This window comes from Pogona vitticeps, chromosome 5, assembly GCF_051106095.1.
Source record: "Pogona vitticeps strain Pit_001003342236 chromosome 5, PviZW2.1, whole genome shotgun sequence".
NCBI classification, from domain to species: Eukaryota; Metazoa; Chordata; class Lepidosauria; order Squamata; family Agamidae; genus Pogona; species Pogona vitticeps.
Window position 1 is genome coordinate 134,486,738 of NC_135787.1, and position 18,378 is coordinate 134,505,115.

General features: G+C 40.8%; 1 protein-coding gene across 1 annotated transcript in view; it reads left to right on the plus strand.

The window, feature by feature from the left end:
- The window catches only part of PPP1R3A (protein phosphatase 1 regulatory subunit 3A), a 54,453-nt gene that overhangs the window by 22,755 nt on the left and 13,320 nt on the right, over nt 1–18,378 (plus strand). The gene's annotated exons all lie outside the window — the stretch shown is intronic.

Consider the following 18,378-nt stretch of genomic DNA (forward strand, 5'->3'; position numbering starts at 1 on the left):
ATGATCTAATAGCTTTTGTTCATCTGTTGATGTTGATAACTGATTTACTTTCTAACTATGCTGTCATCTGTAGTTTTAACATCAAAAGGGCACGCTTGTTTCTATATTAGCAAAAACAGAATATATATCATTGTCAAGCATTATTCAGATAAATTAACTTTCTGAGGCAATTTAATTGGTCTTGGGGAGAATATTATCTAGCTCGGTGGTTCTTAACCTTTGTTACTCGGATGTTTTTGAACTGCAACTCCCAGAAACCCCAGCCAGCACAGTTGGTGGTGAAGGCTTCTGGGAGTTGCAGTCCAAAACTCCTGAGTAACCCAAGGTTAAGAACCAGTGATCTAGCTGAATGGTGGCAAAGCAGCATGAAAAACAGACCAGTAGGTTTCTGCAGCTGAATCAGCTCACTGATAGCAGACACTGAAGACGTCTACACTCAGCACATCATGCTATCTAGGGGACTTTGGGATAATTTATTTTAAAAAAATAGCTTCTCCCACCTCTTCCCTAACATCTACTAAATTCCATCATTGAGTGAAAATTCCTCAAGGAAAATTGCAAGCGCATCCAGCTGAGTACAGCTGCAGTTCCTGAATGGTTCCTGATGGGGAGAAGCATGACTGTGTTCAGCAGAAGAGAGTTAAAAATCTCTCTATGGACCTACCAGCTGATTAGTGGATGCCAGATGGAGGGCTGGTGTCAGGGTCTGTGACTTGGAAACCTTTCACTTTTAGGCTTTTGAAGGGCCACATAGGGCTGGTGACTGCTTAAAATGTGGATCACATTTAGATTGCGAAACTGGATGCATCTTCATATTTTTTTTTCATGGATGTTTGTCACAAACTTGCACTCTTGCTGTACCATCTTGGAAGCTGAAATGAAAAGAGTTAAAATGCTTTAAAATCATTTGAAACGATATCCGCAACATAAGTTACATTTAGAGTAAAGGTGGCAAAGCACCACCAAAGTCGTTATTTAAGGTCTTGGGGCTGTCAGACTCCCTCACCAATGAGTTCTTCTTTCAAGGGGAAAAAATAGGTGTACTGTTTGCACTTGAAACCATCAGGAGCTGCAATTTGCTTTTAATTAGGTCAAAGCTCCCAACATCATTTTAATTTTTGTCTTTTCAAAACTGGAAGGGAACTTTGTTCTTTCCATCATCGTTGTCATCCATAATACTCTGTGAGCTCCCTCCCTTAGAGGATGCCAGGTCAGAAAATTGTTTCTCAGACCCACCAAAGTTGCTCACTCTTGCACTACAGCCTTGCTCAACAAGAAGTGTATCTGGTGGGCACACTGAGATGGGACCAGTAGTGCATCATTGTTCAACCACTTTGCCATCCACTATGATCTGTCGTTTTTTTTTTTGCTGCGCATTATATTCCAGATGAGTTTGAATGGGTGGATGCAGCACTCATTGGGATTACAGATTCACTCTAGGATTCTTCAATTGCCTACCAAGTCACTCGAAAGCCCTGCCAATTAATATTTACAGGAATTTAGTATTTTAGCAGTAAGTATAATTCATGATCTAAACAATGTAATTTTGATTGCTCTGTTGAAGGCAAGAATTGAGGGTGGGTTGGAAAGAGAAAAAGCAAAGCACCAAGATTTCCTGCCCATGGCTGATTTGTGTTTTAATGGAAAGCCTAGAAAGCTATATATACAGAACAGAGAACAAAAAAGTTACTTTTATGTGCTACAGCCCCCAAAATCCTGCAGCCAGACTAAAGGACTGGGAGAGACGTAGTCCAAAAAGCATAGCTTATCTTATCTCTCATGCAAATGAAATCCTGAATTCTTTAACAGCATCTCTCTGCACTTCAAAAAATTCAGTAATATTTTTGCATTCTTGTGAAATAAAGATCTAGCTTCCCCAGGGACTATGTTGTTTCCATCATAACCTACTTAGTTCTTTCTTTGTTTTTAATCATAGAGACTTCCCTCCCCCGCCAAAAATTGCAGTAATGTAAAATTACACACATGGCTGTTTTTTTCTAGTGGTGGGACAGTCTGTTAGCCTGCTTCTGTCTGTCATCGGGGTGGCGCCATGCTTGAGCCCTCAAAGATTAGCAGGGCCCAACAAAAAGATCTATGGGTGCTGCAGTCTGGGGCAGGTAGCTGGGACCTTGTCACTCTTTAGATTTCCCACAGTGCTCAGTTATAGCACCACTCAAGAGCAATATGGAGATTTTAATTGTTATTGTTTCTTTATATATTTTTTTGAAAAAATGTTTGGGACTAATAAAATAATAGCATAAATCTATATTTTAAAAGTTACACCTTCACTACATGAGAAAAAGCAAATACGGGTAACTGTGTTACTTCTAGCTTCTGCATTGAGACCAGTAGGGCAAGGAGTACAGGTATCATCACGAACCAGAGAAGGTAACACCAATACTATTTGCACTGGTCATTGTATGGGTCTCGGTGTTCAAAGGTGCTACCTAAAGAGATACTAGTCTGGGAGGCTGCTACGAGTAACAACTGTCTAGGAACGGAGATGTAATAAAAATGTACAGCAGTATTTGTTCTGGGCTTTTCACATTATTTGGGGCCCCATGGAAGCAAAGGGGCTGCCCCAGATCATAGTCACATACTTTCAGTTACTATGGCATAGCTTTGTGATCTGTACTCTTTCAAAAGAAATGGCTTGCAGCTGTTTTCCAACTTGGAGTTTCAGTTTCAGATTATGTGTAATTTAACGTCTTTGCAGTTCAAGCTGGCCCATGTGAAAAGTCTCTGGAGGAGGAAAGCACTAAAATGTCTGCAATTCTAGATCCATTCCATTACAAGTTGAAGGTATATGAGCAATAAAGTTCTTAAGACTATACAAGGGTTTTGTTTGTTTATTTTCTTTTTAGACACGCGACTGGCTTAGGCATCGAACAGTGCGCCTTGCCATCTGGACCTCAGTGTTTGCAGAATTTCATATGGGAAGCTAGACAGTAATTATAGGATCTTGTTTGTTGAAATTCTCAGTTTTTTTTTTTTAAAAAGTACTTGTTTACATGATTGTGTGAAGTTTGTGGACAGTGAAGAAGATTATAGTTTGCCAAGTCAGTACCATCCCATTCCAATGGGGCCAAACCTGAGGCTTGGGGTGTGATGTCATCGGAGGTGGGTCCTTCTGATGGCTGCAGGGGGAGTTCCATTCAGTAACAACTGCAAAACAGGATGTGTGTGACAGAAACAGACCATGTGGAGGCACAACAGTGAGTTTAAAAAGTTTAACAAAGAAGTGCTACCCTGGGTCTGTCTCCCAGAATCAGTTGGGGAAGTTTGCCAGTTGAAGACTACAACATGCAATGGGATGCTAGGGCATTGCTAAAAAGAAAAGCAACACACTCTTTAAAATCAAAGGTGCTGGAGGAGTACTCCACTTGTAGAGCTCTGGTGACTGGCAGTGGGCCAGGATAAACCTGCAAACCAGATCAAAGTCAGCAGCGTTCCACGTCTTGAGACTTCAGGGTGAAAGCCTGAGACCTGACAACCTTAGAAGACGGTGTGTGCAATAGCTTTAGTACCTTTGTTACCACTATTACAGGTCCTCACTCTTCCTCTCTCCTACTCATCCTCTTCCTCCGCTCATGAGGTGCCACACAGATATGGATTTAAAAAAGCACAATCTTGTCTTTAGCAAATATGCCAACATTGGTCTAAACCATATATTAAAATTTGCATGCCTATGTACATTAGGAGATGGCTGGGTATCCCAGGGGCTTAGGTGTCTGACTGTGGAGCTTGGCAATTTAACTCCCTTCTGTGCTTCCTGGGAGAAGAATCAGCCTGTGTGGCCTTGGGCAAGCTGCACAGTCCGAGGGCACCCTCATGAGGTGGGAATGATAAACCATTTCTCTACCTAAAAAAGAGAATTGACTTGATGGCACATAATAATTATTATTCTGTACATTAAGGCAGAGGATTTTAGCCAAGCCTTTTTTTTTTTTTGCACTGTCCTTATTTTACACACGTAGGGAGATAATATATTTGCTTGAAGCTGTTCTCCATTGTTCTGGGTATCAATTCTTCCTTACTGCCTTGTTTTTTTCTGAGCTCACAGTCATACCCTTCTTGTCTGGTTCACTCCTCCTGCCATTTCTTTACTTTCACCTTGCTTTTTGCCAGCACTCTGTGTCCTAAACCCAATCCAAAGTCCTATAACATCTCAAATACCTTATTTTGAACTAGGGATGTACACTGGAGAAGGTAATATAAAGCCAGAGACACAAAGAAAAACCTATGATTTGAAGAACCAGAAAATCCCAGTGTTCATTTTCAGGAAGCATTTTATTTTATTTTACACCTTGCCAAAGCCTTTAGCTGACAATGCTGAACAGCTGTTGATCAGGAGCTCCCTTTAATGGATTTTTTCCTATCTAAATGCTTGTTCTCCACCTCGTCATTAATGCTTTTACCTGGAAGAAAAATATGTCTCAAACAGGTGTGTTTCTTTGTGTAGTTCAGAGTTTTTGCTACCCCTAAATTGAAAGAGCATGGGCTAAAGCCTTTTGCTATTATTAGGAAGTGATGATGTGCTTGGTCTTTACCACTGGTGCAGCTGTTCCCAGCTACTGAGAGGGTCAGCTTTGCATTTACAGCCTGACAACTGAGCAAACAACACCCTCACTGTTGCCAGAGCTGTCTTAATGTACTTTGCACTGGACCAATGGCTACTGCTAAGAGATTCACAGTGTTCTTTTGGGCAGCCTCTGAAATCTGGGATGTTTCAGGACTTTTTCTATTTAATTATTTCATTCATGTCTTGCATTTCTCCTGATGAAGAGATCCAAGACAGCTTAGGAAATTTTTTTTTAAACATAATTTTGAAAACCAATAGGTTGGAACATTTGGATGCAGTGAAAAAACAGAAAGTTAATTGTAAAAAGCACTAACCTAAAACAATTTAAATTGATTTTAAAATAAATCAAAAATAAAGAGGGAAAAGTTCAGAATCACACTGGGGAGCAAGAAGATTTAGGGTACCCTAGGCTGCCTCCACCTCCCCAATATTCCCAAGATGCACAGACTGGGACATACTGTAGTAACTCTGAAACAAGATGCTGTGCACTATCGTGATTGTATTGGGCTGTTTTATTTAAGTGTAAGCAGATCTGTGGAGGCCTTGGATTGGAGTTTTACTTTGTATTTCTAGTCTATGTATGTTATTATATCCCAACCCAAGCCTTGTTTTTGCAAAGCACGAGACAATTTGATGGGCCACTGCAGCTTTTTTACTTCCTCAGCTGAGCATGTTCTTGCTTTTTAAAAGACTCTTTCAGGCCCTTTTGGTATTGTCCCACGTGGCTAACAAATTGACCCTTCCTGGATTAATTCAATGGCACCTCCTCCTTGTTAACTGTAGCTGGATAGCCCAGTATGATGCATGCTTCATTAGAAGTATGCTCTGTGGAGTTCATGCAGTATAGGGGTTATCCCAGGTAAGTGTGCATGTGATTGGCACTTGAGGAATAAACTCCAATTTAATAGGACATGCTTCTGCATAAGTATCCATAGAACTGGGAGGCAAGAGGAGCTTGCAAACGCAGTCCTAAATAAATTCAGATGTCCACGCTTTTTAAAAAAATCCTGAAGATGCAGATCTCTGGTGTGATATTTGTGCACCAGTAGGAAACCAAAAGGGCAACATTTTGGCACCAGCCATCATTCAGCTGCAATACACTATCACATAACACTCATGGAGGGGAGAAAACATACTTTTAAATCCCTCTACTCATGTGGCACCCAGAAAAGGAGGAACTCCTCTGGTCTTGACATAGCTCAGGGATAACAGTGAGCGAAGGAGCATGTAGGCAACCCCCCCCGCATCAACCACATGAGGCTTAGAGCTTGAGTCAGCTTTGTAACAAGAATGCAAAATGTGCATTTTGCCAGAACACTCAATAAGGAGGGCCTCTTTCCCACTTTCCCTTCCATACCAGAACAATAATCAGACACTGAAATAAACAGCAAAGGGAGATCTAGAAAGTAAATTTAAACACTGGGGGGGGGGGTTTGAGAGTGGGCCCATTGAGGTCATCTGAAAGGCTGAATTGGTTGGCATTCAATGATGTGTAATTAGCTACAGCTGGGAGAAAAAGACTGGCATTACCAGTTGAAGGCTTTGTCTGACTAGCCCAAGTCTATATGATAAATAGGATGGGACCAGCCTCTTTATTTCAAGCTGCTAGTTTTTCAGCTGGCCACTTTCTGCCTGCCTGTAACAAAGGAAGCTCTCAGTTACATTCTAAATTACTTCTTGCTTGGAACTGTCATAAGCCTCAGCAACTTGTTGTGAGAAATTTGCAAGAGATTTACATTGGTAAAATAATATGCATCTTCTCTGGACTCCACGTTTAGAGTGTAGTGTTTGAGGCACGTGCTTGTGCATTATTAAGGGAGGGGTTTCATACCATCCAGCCCAGAATAAAACAGCAAGTTTCTTAGAGAAATGAGGCTAACCCTAACCCTTCCCTATTTTTTGGTGTGCCTTTGTTCATCTTGCCAACTAAAAGCTGTTAGAGAGGCCGACCAAATTCCAGAAGCCCACGGATCACACACCCCCACAGGACCTCAGAGAGCTTCCACCTGCAGGTCCAATTGTCACAATTACTTTTAAAAGGTAAAGATTCCCCTTGACAATTTTTGTCCAGTCGTGTTTGACTCTAGGGGGCGGTGCTCATCCCCGTTTCCAAGCCATAGAGCCAGCGTTTTTGTCCGAAGACAATCTTCCATGGTCACATGGCCAGTGCGACTTAGACACGGAACGCTGTTACCTTCCCACCGAGGTGGTCCCTATTGATCTACTCGCATTTACATGCTTTCAAATTGCTAGGTTGGTGGGAGCTGGGACAAGTGACAGGCACTCACTCCGTTGCGTGGATTCGATCTTACGACTGCTGGTCTTCTGACCCTGTAGCACAGGGTTTAGCCCACAGTGCCACCACGTCCCTTCACAAGTACTTTTACCTTTGCTTTAAAAAGAAAAAACCACCTGTCACAACCTCTTGGGGGTTCAGAAGGCACAGGTGGGGGGAGGACTTTTTTCAAAAATCAGAATTTTTTTCAAAATCAAAAATGACTTCCAGTTTTCTTTCTTTCTTAATGAGCCTAAAATGGGCCAGGGCTCTCTAAAAATACAGTGCAATTGGACACCTACCCCACACCTCCTAGAGGATGGAAGAGTACAAAGAAAAAACTTGGGGGTCTCAGGGACATGGGGTGGATAAGAGGACACTGTTTGCCCATCTGTGAGTTATGCTATAGTAAGATCCGAGATCAAGTTGTGACAATGCAACACTAGACCAGGTGACACTGGCCTTATATTAGCTATGTAGGTTTCTAATTTGTTTCTGAGTACAATTCAAAATGCTGCTTGTCTACAAAACCCCAAAGGATATTCAGATAATGCTTTCTCTCACATGAGCCTGTCTGAAATTCATAATCTTCAGTGGAGGATAGTTAGATATTCTATCACTGAGATAAGCTAAATTTCTGTAGCTGTACTGCTGTGGCGCTCCATCCATAGAGAGATTAAACTGACAATCTTTGTCTAGATTTGTTCATACTGTCTTTTGATAATTTTTAATTTTTTCCTTCTTGTTTGTTTGTTTTGTTGGTTGGTTAGTAGGCTGGTTGGTTTTGTCCTGTTGTCTGGGATAAGTCTGTTCTCTTTTCCACTGATGACTTGGTTATGTATTTCAAAAAGGATAGTGCTTTATGTGAAAAATAATTATTCAAATAATGTTTTAATAGATATATAAATAAATAAATAAATAATAAGTAAACAAATAGTTGGCTGGAAAGCTTAGGCATCTGGCTGTGGAGCCAGAGGCTGAGAGTTTGATTTCCCACTGAACCTCCTGGGAGAAGAGCTAAACTGTGTAGCAAGGGACAAGCTCCACACTGCCCCAGGGCACCCCCAGAAGAAGAGAAGGGTAAACCACATCTGAGTATTTCCTACCTAGAAAACCCTAGAAAGGGTCAAACTGGAATTAACTTGATGACACACGATTATTATTAAGTAAGTCTCTACTGTGATTCATCACCCTAATAATGTTCTAGTATTCATAAGACAAGGAAAGATCGCTCCGTATAGTGATGAACTCGCTTTGCGATGGACTTTTTGCTATCACAAGAATGATTGCTTTGCGATGGTCCCTATGGGAAAGATTCACTTTGCGATGATCGCGGGAAAGTGATCATCGCAAAGCCCCCATTTTCACACAGCTGATTGGCGGTTTCAAAATGGCCACCAGAAAAACAAAATGGCCACCCGCTGTTTTGCCTCGCTTTAGAGGCACCGAAAATGGCCGCCCTTATGGAGGGTCTTCACTTTAAGGTTAGTTTTAAGCCCATAGGAATGCATTGAAGGGGTTTCTATGGGCTTTTTAAAATCGCTTAGCGATGAAATCGCTTAGCAGCGATTTTTGCTGCACGGATTAACATCGCTAAGCAAGGCACCACTGTACTTTCAAATGTGTTTTCTGTGCCAACATATATCCATATCCACATCCATATCATCTTTATCTAAATCTAAATATATCTGTAACCTGTTACCTTTTATAATATAGGATAGAGGAAATCTATCTTTAGGAAGTCTTTATGAGACAAAATACCTTTGCCTTCTGATACAAATACTGTTGAATCTTGAGTTTAAGAACTGGTATTCAGACATTATGTAAAAGGGTTAATATGTGACAAAGAGAATGAGCTAGCTCTGCCTTCTCCTTTGTAAGTTTGCTCACATGAGAAGTGATTATTCTGCCTCACATGGATATTCTCATTGCATAGAAAAGATTCTCCTTTTCAAAACTGTTGCTCTCACTTGAGTGAAGTAAGGCTGCAATTGATTGGTAAAGTACTGAGGGATTTGCTCTGCTTATAAAACAGGTGAATTGGAATCATTTTTTACTGACCACACGATGCCAATGGGTCCAGCCCTTTTTTTGCTCCCAAAATGGCTTTCTTTCTTTGCCACTGGAGAGCATCTACTTTTTCCAGCTAGAATGATTTCAATGGGCATTTCTCTGTGTGGTTAATTGTGATACATTCTTGTAAAGACATGGGGGCATATCTGTAGATGGAGTATCAGTGATGAGGGCAGTTGGGATGTGATGTTCAAGATCAGAGGAAACTGCCCTTGGATTCTTTCCTTTCCCCTGATAGTCCTCTGAATTCTTAAAAATATTTCTTACATGTATGAAGAAGTTACCTAATCACTGTATCATCACTATTATTATTTCCCATATTCACACCCCCATCAATTCTCTGTCAGATCAGTAGAGGTGTGACCAGAGGAAGGAAGGAAATACGGAGGGCCATAGGCTGGACTGTGAACTGCATCACATCCAGTATGAATAGTGAACTCTTGAATGAATCTACAATGCCCATATGAACATTGACTGTGATTTCAGAAGTAATACAGGTTGAGAATCAAATTGGAGTTCCAGTCTGGCAACAGAGGGGTGATGGGGCTTGGACATGCTTACTTCCAGCATCAAATACCTGAATGGGGATAGAATCTTCTGAAAATAGCCAGTATTTCTAGAATAGTCAGTATCATAATCTGAATGGGAGAATCATTATATTGCCTGAAGAATTGGGCCTTGCCGTGCTCTGGTCCATGGGGTCCCGAAGAGTCGGACACAACTAAACGACTAAACGAACGAACAAACAAAAACAAGAAAGAGAGCCAAATACGTCTCCTTAGGTTGGATCAGTCAATTTGATACACTGTTCCTTCATTTCTTTCTCAGACTAGGAAACAAGAGCAAAGTTTGCTTTGGGTAATGGAGGTTGTGCAGAGCACACATTTTAAGAGGAAATGAATCCTTGCTCCATAGCAAATTGATATGTCTAACAATGCTGCCTATAGTGAATGCTGGAAGCAGGTCTTACATAATGACTTGAAAAATATATTGAAAGGGATATTTTGACCAAATTCTGAGAGAAAGAGCCAATGCCACCCTCTCTTGTTGAAGTAGTGCTTTGGATATAAAGAGATGAGCACGTCCAGCCAGCAACTAATATAAATAGAATGCACTGTACAAAATTTAAGGTGCTGTATTCCAACTCAGGTGGCAAGTAAAGAAAATACATTGAAAATCTGAGGTAATAAAAGAAAAAAAAACATTGTTGGAATCAACATTATAGGGAAGGAGAGTTAAACTTTCTGTAGATTTTATAGATCTGGTTATACATACTACATTAAACCTGATTCTTAAATAGGTTAAAAACTAACATTAAATTGTGCAACTAGCTGCATCAGTATCAGTTTATTGGTGTATAATAAATTATTTATTCATGCATCGGCTGAAATCCTGTTCACACATCTGTGCTACATAAGGCTGAAGATGTCATCAGCCATGGCAATTTTTCAGAAACAAAGCATTTCTGATTCCTCTCCCAAAAAGCCACAAAGTTCCTATGGAATCCTCTTTGCCATAGGGAAGTGGTTGGAGAAGCCATGGGACGAGAGGAAGTATTTAATTTCCAAAACACCACTGGTGAAGTCATTCTGACAGTGGTGGGTTTTGGAAATTAATGACTCTCCCCCATCCTGCATCTCCATGACAGAAGAGATTCTGTAGGAGTTTTTGAAATTTCAGGGTGGGAGGAATTGGAAATGTTTTATTGCCAGAAAATTGCAGTGATTGATAACATCATCAGTCTTACGCGGTGTAACCTATGGAAACAGGAATCTAGACATCTGTTTATTTAATTTCTGCCCTGCTTTTCTTAAGGTGGTCATCATAAAATTTCTCTGTGCAGCATCTAGTAAGTAATAATTCCAATATTTTAATCATTGAAACACTGCACTCTTGGGGAGGGGGTCAAGATAAGCCTACAACATAAAACTGGACTACATTTTCTCTTGTTTGCATATTTGGACTTTAATGACCACCACTTTTTATTTACTGTTTTGGTTCTACTTTATCTTTATGGAAATATTCGGAATATAAAGGCCAACCAAAAATCTTACAAGACCCACTTGGGATATGATTTGAAATTTAGTGAATACTGCAATTAATTCCAGATTCCTTTACAAAAGCATGAGGGATAGAATGCTGTCACTTTTAATGAAAGTTGAGCTTCTGAAGATTACAATTAAGTCACTAATCATGCTTGAAAGTCAGATTTCACAGTTTCAGCATGAGAATGTATTTCTGCAGTGAGACCATAACTCACTGTTGATTGCTACATATCCGTTGCAATAACAACGAATATCAAGGAATTATTAGTATACAATGTTATGTGAAAGATTGCACTGGACTCCTTCTGGCTAGGATATGAAAATTGTTTTGGACAACATTCGCTGGACACATTTGCTGATTTTCAGCTATAGAGGTTGTGCTGCAACAGAGTTTCTTTATTTCAGGCATCCAATAGTGCATTCCTTATTTCATGTAATTATTCTTTATGTGTACTGAAATAGATGAGAAATCCACAGTACTGAGTATATTAATATGTCAGACCATTAATAATGCTGGGCCCTTCCACACAGCATGGTTGGTACTGGCTTACTGAGGCAATCTTTTCAACTTTGTGAAATGAGAAATCCCATGGTTGGAGAAAAAGACCCTCTGTGACATTCAGATTAGAGATGGGGACTAATATAGAAATGGATTGGCTTTTTTGACGAAAATAGCTGACTCGTTAAATATTCGTCCCTTCATATTTGTGGGTTCCAGAGACCCCCATGAATATGAAGGGATGAATATTTACCCATTTTTATTCGTCCTTCATATTAAAAAAAAACAAAACAAAACATTCTGCCTACTGTACACCGATCAGCTGATCGGCGGGGGATAGGCAGTCACACACACACACAGGGCCACTCAACCCCACAGTCTACCCTCCTACCTCCTTCCTCTCCCTACCTTAGCCCTCTGCACCCCCACCAACACCCCCTTCCTACTAAAAAACAACAACAGCAAACACCATTCTGCTTACTGGCCGCTGATCAGCAGATAGGCAGCCATCCCCCTCCCACAACAGCCTACCCCCACACCCCTTCCTTTTCCTACCTTAGGTCCCACCCCATCCCACCCACACCAACACCCCCTTACCTTAATCGCTGCTGCCAAGGTCTCCTTCTGGCCTCCCAGCCATGCATGTAAAAAGGGAGACTGGCTGCCCTTTGCAAAGATGGCAGCTGAGGCTTCATTTAGGGTAGTAAAGCTGCAGCTGCCCTCTTTGCAAAGGGTAGCCTTAGGCTGCCTTAAGAGAATCCAGGCTGCCCTTTACATGCTTCTCAGTGCCAAAGACCTCTCATTCTGCTGGGGCCAAAAATAACTCCCTCAATACCATTGACTTCTGTGCCGTGTGATAAACTCTCCTAGGGGAACCCAATTTGTGGGTGAATAACCTGGATGTCCAGTATCCGATCTTCACCGAAGTTGGCAGGTGTGTTAGGGAAAGAAATAGGAAGCTCAGTTGTGATTCTGGATTCTCTAAGTACCTGGGGCGAGCTTTCCTGGGGCTGTCCCTTTGTGACTATATAACTCAGGGATCCGTTATCCAATATTCAGAAAAGTGTCTGAGGAAGCTTCCCTACAAATTTGGTGTCTCTAGGTGCTTAGAGGCCAGGTTTATCGCCATTTAAAGTGAAGATGAATCGACAAATGAGTTCATTGAAGAATATTCATTTATTCGTATTCATTGAGTTGTTAACCTTGATGAATCACGAATCAAAATGAATCACTTTTTTTTATTTGTCCCCATCTTTAATTCAATGCTTTCATTAGTTTGGGCTTTTACTCTTCTAGTTACACTATCTTTAGGATCTGTTTATTGCCACAGAATCTTCTCAGCATGTCTGATGATGCAGAAGATGTCCATTCAGAACTTGAAACATGTTCTTTTCTAGGTCAAAATCCTATTGCAAAGCATCACATGCATTAGACCAACCGTGCAAGTGGCTTTTGCAATTTGCTGGCTATTAGTTGCATATCCAGCCTTGGTCAACTGCAGAACCAGAGGGGTGACAGGATGTGTAACAAATAATTAGCATCATGATTCCCATCACTTCAGTAACTGCTGTCATATAATTGTAGGGTGCAATAGGACTCTGACACTGGATTACAACTCCCAGAATCCCCACTGGCCATACTGGCTGGTCCCTTATCCACAGAAGTATTTTTTCTGAGACCTACCAGAGATAGATAGATAGATAGATAGATAGATAGACAGATAGATAGACAGACAGACAGACAGACAGACAGACAGACAGACAGACAGACAGACAGATAGATAGATAGATAGATAGATAGATAGATAGATAGATAGATAGATAGATAGATAGATAGATAGATAGATAGATAGATAGATAGATAGATAGATAGATAGATAGATAGATATTATATATACAGGTATGTCAAGTGAGAAAAAGAAGTTTGTATATGCAGAGGAATTCTAAAAAGATGCATGAGAGCAATGTTCGGTTATGTGACTAGGCAATAAGGAGATGTGAAAATACCCAAAGAACTGTTTTACATGAGGGTTCTGGGGTCAATCAAGCTGTAATGTAGATCATTCACCATATGTAGTCAAGATACTTGGAAATTAATGATATACAGTATTTCTACTGACTTATCTATAGCTTTAAACCAGATACTGAGAACTTAGGCATCAGATAATACCATGCTAAAAAGAAACTGAAAGTAAAGCACCCACAGAGTAAAAGGGAAGAAATTCCATTGTTAAATCCACTTGGAAGGCAAACTATATAATAAATTAGTGGCACCAGCATTTCAGGTAATACAGCAAGACACCCAGGGCCAGCTGTAGCAAAAAGGAGTGTGTTGCTTTAATGATGTCCTTTGTGAGAGAGATTGGAAATTGGACATCACAGTATTTAATTTGGGCAATTTGGAGTGGAAATGGAAACTAAGACTCTAAGGCTGCAGTCCTATGTTTATTTACTTCAGAGTAAGTCCCACTGAGATCTATAATACTTCCAACTACACCTGCCCAGGATTCCTCTGTAAGTGAATGAGTGCTTTGTTTCATACTCACTCCCTTTCCGTAAATGGTGGTAATCCCTCAGTATCATGCATCACTATCATCATCCAAGCTTTTATTAGGCTTTTATGAGTTCAAGTAGGAATTGTTTTTTGGTGGATGAGGAAGAGAGTCAGTACTCTCCCTGCACAACTATTCTTATAATCATTTAGCCTTCTTAGGACTTTTACTCTTATTTTGCAACTTTCATATTTGTATTCCCATCCTCTTCCTTTCCCACCTCAAAGATATTATCCAAGTATCATTCTCCCACATTCCTTGATGAGGAAACAAATTTTTACCAGGCAGAGTTCATATCTTAGGCTGATTTCTAAAAGTACAGTGCATTTCAGAATTACTGAAACTGTAAATGTAATACTGAAATGAACTTAGAACTTATTGTCTATAGGATCCTGGAAACTCTAGTTTTCTGGGTGGTGCTCAGGATCTTTTTTAAAAATCCTCACACGATGATGAAATTATAGTTTGGGGAAAGCCACATCAGTTGCAAGTTGTATGAAAACTAGTTTATGTTTGCAATGTCAATGGCCAGATCAGGTTGCCAATTCACATTAGCATATGGATAATTGCATATGCCTTGGTGGCAAACTGCTGCTCATTACTAAGGTGCTCGTTGTGCTTCTGGGCTCATAATAGGAAAGCAATCAGCATGTTTTCCACCAAGATTTACATGTCTCTTTTGCAAGTGTAAACTGGCAATAAGATTCTGGCCAATGTGTCAGTAAGACTGCTAAGAGACAACACCTGAAAGTTGTCCACTCCTGTTTTAAACCTGATGTTCTTATCCAGTTATCAGCAGAGGGAAATACATTTTGTGGCAGGTTTCAGATAGAACTTGAAAACTAGAAGCATACTCCTATGACTTCCCAAGCAGAAATACTGGAAAGTGCCAGGTGAACTGAAACAATTCCTTATTGAATTTCTGCAAAGCCACATGGGGAGAGTGCCAATCCCTGCTAGACCAAGCCAATTAGCAAGATCAGCACTGGCTGCATGTCAAAGCTACTGCCAGATACTGCTTAGGAGAGGCCATGACGTCAGGTCTTTTCATGACTTTCACAGTCCAAGAAACTCATCCCGCACAGCTCCCCTTCGAAAACTCATGCCTTGAGTTCACTCAGCTTGCTGGCCAACCTACCTTGTGCTAAGCTTCCACAGTAAGAGTTCCTTGCTAAGGACCTGCACTTGTGGCGAACCCTTCAAATGCCCTTGTCACTATCAGCAAAACTAAATCATTTCAACCTGCATGCCAAAATGGTTATGAGAACTGGCTGTCACTCAATACAGTGAAATGACTACCCAAGAATAAAGTCGTGTTATGCGGCATGAAGATGCCATCATTTTCCACCCCGTGGCTTTGACACCCTAACCCCAAAGATATGTGTAGGAATGGTAAGCTACAGATTCATATGCTACTTGGTGATCTTCCATACAAGGCAAGGAGATCACAACTCTTCTGCTTCTGGAACAGTGGGTTGATTCCAGTCCACTTTCCTGTCAGCTCACATAGCATTTCCATTTCATATGGCAACATGACATGCCCTGCATGTTGTACCTGGCTGAAAAAAACATATTGTAAGTAGCATCATAGTGTCAAGTGAGGCAGATACTATTTACGAAGGTACAGTCATTATTTGGTGCATTTTAACACATTGGCTGCTTAGTGGTACATAAAACCAGGGCTGAAGATACAGTTATTCTGAGAGGTTAAAACGTCAGTGCACCTCAAGAAATGTCAAAGAGTCTGAAACTAGAGAGCTTCTTACAGCTGGGATCGTTGCCAAAAAATACAGGATTTTTCCTTCTTCGGCTGCTGTCAAGTACTCTTCATAAGGAAACAGGAATAACCTCAGCCAACTGAGAGAAAACAATAAGGACTATTTCTGAGACATTTCACCCCCTTCAAAATATGCTGACTTTGCTCAGCTTTTTAATGGAGAAAGTGAAACTCCTTGTAGGGGGAGGATGATAATGAGAGTGGCTGGCATTTTGGGATTTTTTGTTCCCATGGAAATCTTTCTCCTCACATGCTGTTTGAATTTGGGGAAATTCAGAATACTGTAGTTTCCACCTTTGCACTCACTGAAAGCCACTATTATGGGTGGGCAACAGTATCTTTCTCCTAAAAGAAAACACAGTGTTATGGAATGGGTGGCTCGTTCCAACAGGATCTATATATATTTGAGAAGTGTGGTGTTAAATATTTCTCCCTTGAAAATGCAGTGATCAAAGCAAGAATAAAAAGGCAAACCATGATGTGGTTTTATATGCATCCTATTTTTAAATCTATTTTTATATATAGGAATATAAATCTGGATATATTTGGGGAGTGGGGTGAGGCAGAAATCTATTGGATTCCTTTGTCAGCCCTCCCACAACACCCTTTTAAGATGCTTTGTTTGGAAGTGGGCTAAAAGGTTTAAAAGGTATCCTATGTCACAGGAAGACAGTTAGCAGGGTGTAATCAATAATTACCCATGCACACTCAAGGACAAAATAATTCCAGCTGAATTAAATGGGACTAAGGGTGTGACTACACCGTGGCTCGATTTGCAGCCTATTTTACACTTCTGTTCAGGTTAGGGTTGTTTCAGAGCCAGTGTCTGCACTGGGCCTTCCATTTGATGCTGTTTAATATGTGCCACAGACCACAGCCCCCTTCCTTTTGATCTTTCTTTCTGTGAATCCCTGGCTTCTCTGTGATGAATCATTGTAAAGCTGCTGGGCTCTTTAAAGTGTGGCATGGCACTAGGGAAATGGGACAGTTCTCCAGAGTTGTTCCTAGTGTACAAACGCATGCACACATATAGTGTGTGCATGAATGGTCTTAATTGACTAGATAGGTGGGATATAAATAAAATAAATAATAATTATAATTATAATATAGTGAAAACATAGTAGTCTGCTGTAATTTATGAGAGTTGTTCTATTTCCTATTGAGATTTGTCTCTCTTTTTTTGTCTGTGTAAAGGTGATCTAGAATTAAACTTCGTAGATTGTTGTAGAAAAAATACATTTAAGTGCCTAGGGAGAAAGATCATGGGTGGGTGTGTTTTCCCACCGCCCAAAACATCACGCCCAGCTTAATACACCACCAGAATACCACCCACAGTCATGCCTCTCATCCTTTTGGAGAATGAAATAACTGATCACACAAAGCAAAGCAAAGCATGCTGCTTATATACTGCCCCATAGCGCTTCGAGCACTCTGGGCGGTTTACAAGTTAATTATGCAGGTTACACATTGCCCCCCCCCCAGCAAGCTGGGTACTCATTTTACCGACCTCGGAAGGATAGAAGGCTGAGTCAACCTTGAGCCGCTACCTGGGATTGAACCCCAGGTCGTGAGCACAGTTTTGGCTGCAGTACAGCAGTTTAACCGCTGCACCACGAGGCCCAGCAGCAGGAAGAAAACTCCATGACAGGAGATAAAAAGTCTGAACTGATTTAAATTTGGCCTTTGCATCATGTGTTCAGTTTTTTAAAAAGCAAATTCATACATGTTACATCCACAGCAAATCCTGCAGTACTTTCACAGCCTTTTCTTTAAAATGTTTCATAAAATCAATTCTGACTTATGGTGGTCCTTTGCAATATTATCCAGGTAGAAAATACTCAGAAGTCATTTTCCATTCCCTTCTTCTGGGGGTATCCCAGGACTGTACAACTTGTTCAAGGCTGACTCTACTCATAGGAGACACAGTGGGGAATTGAACTCTCAAACTTTGCAGCCATATACTTACTTTCAAGTAAACATGCTGAAAAATAAGCAAATTGAAAGGAAATTCAAGGGAGGGACTATTTTTGTGTGTATTTGTAAGAAAATCAAATTATAACAACAAAACTAAACTAATGAAATGCATAACAACACAAGCAAATTTTTAATCAAAAGGCTATGCAAATACATACTACATTGAAAGTCTTGTTGTTACGTGCCATCTGGTCTCTTCAGACTTACAAGTTTTTAGGGTAACGTACATGGAAGGGACGTGGTGGCGCTGTGGGCTAAACCGCAGAAGCCTGTGCTGCAGGGTCAGAAGACCAAGCAGTCGTAAGATCGAATCCACGTGATGGAGTGAGTGCCCGTCGCTTGTCCCAGCTCCCACCAACCTAGCGGTTCGAAAGCATGCAAATGCGAGTAGATAAATAGGGACCACCTCGGTGGGAAGGTAACAGCGTTCCATGTCTAAGTTGCACTGGCCATGTGACCACGGAAGATTGTCTTCAGACAAAACGCTGGCTCTATGGCTTGGAAACGGTGATGAGCATCGCCCCCTAGAGTCGAACACGACTGGACAAAATTGTCAAGGGGAACCTTTACCTTTACCTTTACATGCAATGTTCAAAGAGTGA